Here is a 7,412-nt window from a genome sequence, read left to right on the forward strand (position 1 = left end):
TCAGATGTAACGTAAAATGTCAGAGTTTTTCCACAACACCAGACGAACATTTAACTTTTGGGCTTCCGTGGCGCAATGGTTAGCGCGTTCAGCTGTTAATCGAAAGGTTGGTGGTTCGAGCACGCCCGGAAGAGGTGTTGTGGGGTCTCAGATGTAGCGTAAAAAGTCAAAACTTTTCCAAAATACGTGACAACCATTTAATTTCTGAGCTTCCGTGGCTCAATGGTTAGCGCGTTCGGCTCTCAATCGAAAGGTTGGTGGTTCGAGCCCATCCGGGAGCGGTGTTGTGAGGTCTCGGATGTGAAGTAAAAAGTCAAAGTTTTACCTCAATACCTGACGAAAATTTAATTTTTGGGCTTCAGTGGCGCAATGGTCAGCGCGTTCAGCTGTTAACCGAAAGGTTGGTGGTTCGAGCCCTCCCGGGAGCGGTGTTGTGACGTCTCAGATGTAACGTAAAATGTCAGAGTTTTTCCACAACACCTGACGAACATTTAATTTTTGGGCTTCCGTGGCGCAATGGCTAGCGCGTTCAGCTGTTAATCGAAAGGTTGGTGGTTCGAGCCCGCCCGGAAGAGGTATTGTGTGGTCTCAGATGTAGCGTAAAAAGTCAAAACTTTTCCACAATACGTGACAACCATTTAATTTCTGAGCTTCCGTGGCTCAATGGTTAGCGCGTTCGGCTGTTAATCGAAAGGTTGGTGGTTCGAGCCCATCCGGGAGCGGTGTTGTGAGGTCTCAGATGTAGCGTGAAAAGTCAAACTTTTTCCATAATACGTGATAACCATTTATTTTCTGAGCTTCCGTGGCTCAATGGTTAGCGCGTTCGGCTGTTAACCAATAGGTTGGTGGTTCAAGCCCACCAGGGAGCGGTGTTGTGTGATCTCAAATGTAACGTAGAAAGTCAAAGTTTTTCCACAATACCTGACGACCATTTAATTTTTGGGCCTCAGTGGCTCAATGGTTAGCGCGTTCAGCTGTTAACCAATAGGTTGGTGGTTCGAGCCCACCCGGGAGCGGTGTTGTGTGATCTCAAATGTAACGTAGAAAGCCAAAGTTTTTCCACAATACCTGACGACCATTTAATTTTTGGGCTTCCGTGGCGCAATGGTTAGCGCGTTCGGCTGTTAACCAATAGGTTGGTGGTTCAAGCCCACCAGGGAGCGGTGTTGTGTGATCTCAAATGTAACGTAGAAAGTCAAAGTTTTTCCACAATACCTGACGACCATTTAATTTTTGGGCTTCCGTGGCGCAATGGTTAGCACGTTCGGCTGTTAACCAATAGGTTGGTGGTTCGAGCCCATCCGGGAGCGGTGTTGTGAGGTCTCAGATGTGACGTAAAAAGTCAAAGTTTTTCCACAATACCTGACAACCATTTAATTTCTGAGCTTCCGTGGCTCAATGGTTAGCGCGTTCGGCTGTTAACCAATAGGTTGGTGGTTCGAGCCCACCCGGGAGCGGTGTTGTGGGATCTCAAATGTAACGTAGAAAGCCAAAGTATTTGCACAATAAATGACGACCATTTAATTTTTGGGCTTCCGTGGCGCAATGGTTAGCGCGTTCGGCTGTTAACCAATAGGTTGGTGGTTCGACCCCATCCGGGAGCGGTGTTGTGAGGTCTCAGATTTGACGTAAAAAATCAAGGTTTTTACACAATACCTGACGAGCATTTAACTTTTGGGCTTCCGTGGCGCAATGGTTAGCGCGTTCGGCTGTTAACCAATAGGTTGGTGGTTCGAGCCCATCCGGGAGCGGTGTTGTGAGGTCTCAGATGTGACGTAAAAAGTCAAGGTTTTTACACAATACCTGACGAGCATTTAACATTTGGGCTTCCGTGGCGCAATGTTTAGCGCGTTCGGCTGTTAACCAATAGGTTGGTGGTTCGAGCCCATCCGGGAGCGGTGTTGTGAGGTCTCAGATGTGACGTAAAAAGTCAAGGTTTTTACACAATACCTGACGAGCATTTAACTTTTGGGCTTCCGTGGCGCAACGTTTAGCGCGTTCGGCTGTTAACCAATAGGTTGGTGGTTCGAGCCCATCCGGGAGCGGTGTTGTGAGGTCTCAGATGTGACGTAAAAAGTCAAGGTTTTTACACAATACCTGACGAGCATTAAACTTTTGGGCTTCCGTGGCGCAATGGTTAGCGCGTTCGGCTGTTAACCAATAGGTTGGTGGTTCGAGCCCATCCGGGAGCGGTGTTGTGAGGTCTCAGATGTGACGTAAGAAGTCAAGGTTTTTACACAATACCTGACGAGTATTTAACTTTTGGGCTTCCGTGGCGCAATGGTTAGCGCGTTCGGCTGTTAACCAATAGGTTGGTGGTTCAAGCCCACCAGGGAGCGGTGTTGTGTGATCTCAAATGTAACGTAGAAAGTCAAAGTTTTTCCACAATACCTGACGACCATTTAATTTTTGGGCTTCAGTGGCGCAATGGTCAGCGCGTTCAGCTGTTAACCGAAAGGTTGGTGGTTCGAGCACTCCTGGGAGCGGTGTTGTGACGTCTCAGATGTAACGTAAAATGTCAGAGTTTTTCCACAACACCAGACGAACATTTAACTTTTGGGCTTCCGTGGCGCAATGGTTAGCGCGTTCAGCTGTTAATCGAAAGGTTGGTGGTTCGAGCACGCCCGGAAGAGGTGTTGTGGGGTCTCAGATGTAGCGTAAAAAGTCAAAACTTTTCCAAAATACGTGACAATCATTTAATTTCTGAGCTTCCGTGGCACAATGGTTAGCGCGTTCGGCTCTCAATCGAAAGGTTGGTGGTTCGAGCCCATCCGGGAGCGGTGTTGTGAGGTCTCGGATGTGAAGTAAAAAGTCAAAGTTTTACCTCAATACCTGACGAAAATTTAATTTTTGGGCTTCAGTGGCGCAATGGTCAGCGCGTTCAGCTGTTAACCGAAAGGTTGGTGGTTCGAGCCCTCCCGGGAGCGGTGTTGTGACGTCTCAGATGTAACGTAAAATGTCAAAACTTTTCCACAATACGTGACAACCATTTAATTTCTGAGCTTCCGTGGCTCAATGGTTAGCGCGTTCGGCTGTTAATCGAAAGGTTGGTGGTTCGAGCCCATCCGGGAGCGGTGTTGTGAGGTGTCAGATGTAGCGTGAAAAGTCAAACTTTTTCCATAATACGTGATAACCATTTATTTTCTGAGCTTCCGTGGCTCAATGGTTAGCGCGTTCGGCTGTTAACCAATAGGTTGGTGGTTCAAGCCCACCAGGGAGCGGTGTTGTGTGATCTCAAATGTAACGTAGAAAGTCAAAGTTTTTCCACAATACCTGACGACCATTTAATTTTTGGGCCTCAGTGGCTCAATGGTTAGCGCGTTCAGCTGTTAACCAATAGGCTGGTGGTTCGAGCCCACCCGGGAGCGGTGTTGTGTGATCTCAAATGTAACGTAGAAAGCCAAAGTTTTTCCACAATACCTGACGACCATTTAATTTTTAGGCTTCCGTGGCGCAATGGTTAGCACGTTCGGCTGTTAACCAATAGGTTGGTGGTTCGAGCCCATCCGGGAGCGGTGTTGTGAGGTCTCAGATGTGACGTAAAAAGTCAAAGTTTTTCCACAATACCTGACAACCATTTAATTTCTGAGCTTCCGTGGCTCAATGGTTAGCGCGTTCGGCTGTTAACCAATAGGTTGGTGGTTCGAGCCCACCCGGGAGCGGTGTTGTGGGATCTCAAATGTAACGTAGAAAGCCAAAGTATTTGCACAATAAATGACGACCATTTAATTTTTGGGCTTCCGTGGCGCAATGGTTAGCGCGTTCGGCTGTTAACCAATAGGTTGGTGGTTCGACCCCATCCGGGAGCGGTGTTGTGAGGTCTCAGATTTGACGTAAAAAATCAAGGTTTTTACACAATACCTGACGAGCATTTAACTTTTAGGGCTTCCGTGGCGCAATGGTTAGCGCGTTCGGCTGTTAACCAATAGGTTGGTGGTTCGAGCCCATCCGGGAGCGGTGTTGTGAGGTCTCAGATGTGACGTAAAAAGTCAAGGTTTTTACACAATACCTGACGAGCATTTAACATTTGGGCTTCCGTGGCGCAATGTTTAGCGCGTTCGGCTGTTAACCAATAGGTTGATGGTTCGAGCCCATCCGGGAGCGGTGTTGTGAGGTCTCAGATGTGACGTAAAAAGTCAAGGTTTTTACACAATACCTGACGAGCATTTAACTTTTGGGCTTCCGTGGCGCAACGTTTAGCGCGTTCGGCTGTTAACCAATAGGTTGGTGGTTCGAGCCCATCCGGGAGCGGTGTTGTGAGGTCTCAGATGTGACGTAAAAAGTCAAGGTTTTTACACAATACCTGACGAGCATTAAACTTTTGGGCAGCCGTGGCGCAATGGTTAGCGCGTTCGGCTGTTAACCAATAGGTTGGTGGTTCGAGCCCATCCGGGAGCGGTGTTGTGAGGTCTCAGATGTGACGTAAGAAGTCAAGGTTTTTACACAATACCTGACGACCATTTAATTTTTGGGCCTCAGTGGCTCAATGGTTAGCGCGTTCAGCTGTTAACCAATAGGTTGGTGGTTCAAGCCCACCCGGGAGCGGTGTTGTGTGATCTCAAATGTAACGTAGAAAGCCAAAGTTTTTCCACAATACCTGACGACCATTTAATTTTTGGGCTTCCGTGGCGCAATGGTTAGCGCGTTCAGCTGTTAATCGAAAGGTTGGTGGTTCGAGCCCGCCCGGAAGAGGTATTGTGTGGTCTCAGATGTAGCGTAAAAAGTCAAAACTTTTCCACAATACGTGACAACCATTTAATTTCTGAGCTTCCGTGGCTCAATGGTTAGCGCGTTCGGCTGTTAATCGAAAGGTTGGTGGTTCGAGCCCATCCGGGAGCGGTGTTGTGAGGTCTCAGATGTAGCGTGAAAAGTCAAACTTTTTCCATAATACGTGATAACCATTTATTTTCTGAGCTTCCGTGGCTCAATGGTTAGCGCTTTCGGCTGTTAACCAATAGGTTGGTGGTTCAAGCCCACCAGGGAGCGGTGTTGTGTGATCTCAAATGTAACGTAGAAAGTCAAAGTTTTTCCACAATACCTGACGACCATTTAATTTTTGGGCCTCAGTGGCTCAATGGTTAGCGCGTTCAGCTGTTAACCAATAGGTTGGTGGTTCGAGCCCACCCGGGAGCGGTGTTGTGTGATCTCAAATGTAACGTAGAAAGCCAAAGTTTTTCCACAATACCTGACGACCATTTAATTTTTGGGCTTCCGTGGCGCAATGGTTAGCGCGTTCGGCTGTTAACCAATAGGTTGGTGGTTCAAGCCCACCAGGGAGCGGTGTTGTGTGATCTCAAATGTAACGTAGAAAGTCAAAGTTTTTCCACAATACCTGACGACCATTTAATTTTTGGGCTTCCGTGGCGCAATGGTTAGCACGTTCGGCTGTTAACCAATAGGTTGGTGGTTCGAGCCCATCCGGGAGCGGTGTTGTGAGGTCTCAGATGTGACGTAAAAAGTCAAAGTTTTTCCACAATACCTGACAACCATTTAATTTCTGAGCTTCCGTGGCTCAATGGTTAGCGCGTTCGGCTGTTAACCAATAGGTTGGTGGTTCGAGCCCACCCGGGAGCGGTGTTGTGGGATCTCAAATGTAACGTAGAAAGCCAAAGTATTTGCACAATAAATGACGACCATTTTATTTTTGGGCTTCCGTGGCGCAATGGTTAGCGCGTTCGGCTGTTAACCAATAGGTTGGTGGTTCGACCCCATCCGGGAGCGGTGTTGTGAGGTCTCAGATTTGACGTAAAAAATCAAGGTTTTTACACAATACCTGACGAGCATTTAACTTTTGGGCTTCCGTGGCGCAATGGTTAGCGCGTTCGGCTGTTAACCAATAGGTTGGTGGTTCGAGCCCATCCGGGAGCGGTGTTGTGAGGTCTCAGATGTGACGTAAAAAGTCAAGGTTTTTACACAATACCTGACGAGCATTTAACATTTGGGCTTCCGTGGCGCAATGTTTAGCGCGTTCGGCTGTTAACCAATAGGTTGGTGGTTCGAGCCCATCCGGGAGCGGTGTTGTGAGGTCTCAGATGTGACGTAAAAAGTCAAGGTTTTTACACAATACCTGACGAGCATTTAACTTTTGGGCTTCCGTGGCGCAACGTTTAGCGCGTTCGGCTGTTAACCAATAGGTTGGTGGTTCGAGCCCATCCGGGAGCGGTGTTGTGAGGTCTCAGATGTGACGTAAAAAGTCAAGGTTTTTACACAATACCTGACGAGCATTAAACTTTTGGGCTTCCGTGGCGCAATGGTTAGCGCGTTCGGCTGTTAACCAATAGGTTGGTGGTTCGAGCCCATCCGGGAGCGGTGTTGTGAGGTCTCAGATGTGACGTAAGAAGTCAAGGTTTTTACACAATACCTGACGACCATTTAATTTTTGGGCCTCAGTGGCTCAATGGTTAGCGCGTTCAGCTGTTAACCAATAGGTTGGTGGTTCGAGCCCACCCGGGAGCGGTGTTGTGTGATCTCAAATGTAACGTAGAAAGCCAAAGTTTTTCCACAATACCTGACGACCATTTAATTTTTGGGCTTCCGTGGCGCAATGGTTAGCGCGTTCGGCTGTTAACCAATAGGTTGGTGGTTCAAGCCCACCAGGGAGCGGTGTTGTGTGATCTCAAATGTGACGTAAAAAGTCAAGGTTTTTACACAATACCTGACGAGCATTTAACTTTTGGGCTTCCGTGGCGCAACGTTTAGCGCGTTCGGCTGTTAACCAATAGGTTGGTGGTTCGAGCCCATCCGGGAGCGGTGTTGTGAGGTCTCAGATGTGACGTAAAAAGTCAAGGTTTTTACACAATACCTGACGAGCATTAAACTTTTGGGCTTCCGTGGCGCAATGGTTAGCGCGTTCGGCTGTTAACCAATAGGTTGGTGGTTCGAGCCCATCCGGGAGCGGTGTTGTGAGGTCTCAGATGTGACGTAAGAAGTCAAGGTTTTTACACAATACCTGACGAGTATTTAACTTTTGGGCTTCCGTGGCGCAATGGTTAGCGCGTTCGGCTGTTAACCAATAGGTTGGTGGTTCAAGCCCACCAGGGAGCGGTGTTGTGTGATCTCAAATGTAACGTAGAAAGTCAAAGTTTTTCCACAATACCTGACGACCATTTAATTTTTGGGCTTCAGTGGCGCAATGGTCAGCGCGTTCAGCTGTTAACCGAAAGGTTGGTGGTTCGAGCACTCCTGGGAGCGGTGTTGTGACGTCTCAGATGTAACGTAAAATGTCAGAGTTTTTCCACAACACCAGACGAACATTTAACTTTTGGGCTTCCGTGGCGCAATGGTTAGCGCGTTCAGCTGTTAATCGAAAGGTTGGTGGTTCGAGCACGCCCGGAAGAGGTGTTGTGGGGTCTCAGATGTAGCGTAAAAAGTCAAAACTTTTCCAAAATACGTGACAACCATTTAATTTCTGA

General features: G+C 47.9%; 2 non-coding genes across 2 annotated transcripts; both read left to right on the forward strand.

The window, feature by feature from the left end:
* Window positions 1–208: 208 nt before the first annotated feature.
* TRNAE-CUC (transfer RNA glutamic acid (anticodon CUC)) lies at window positions 209–281 on the forward strand. The gene has a single exon. It is a non-coding gene; the product is annotated as a tRNA-Glu (tRNA).
* Window positions 282–2,707: 2,426 nt separating this feature from the next.
* TRNAE-CUC (transfer RNA glutamic acid (anticodon CUC)) lies at window positions 2,708–2,780 on the forward strand. Its single transcript has one exon. It is a non-coding gene; the product is annotated as a tRNA-Glu (tRNA).
* Window positions 2,781–7,412: the final 4,632 nt, after the last annotated feature.

This window comes from Phalangium opilio, unplaced genomic scaffold, assembly GCF_054372755.1.
Source record: "Phalangium opilio isolate 3A_F unplaced genomic scaffold, DU_Popi_V2 ptg000101l_1, whole genome shotgun sequence".
NCBI lineage: Eukaryota > Metazoa > Arthropoda > Arachnida > Opiliones > Phalangiidae > Phalangium > Phalangium opilio.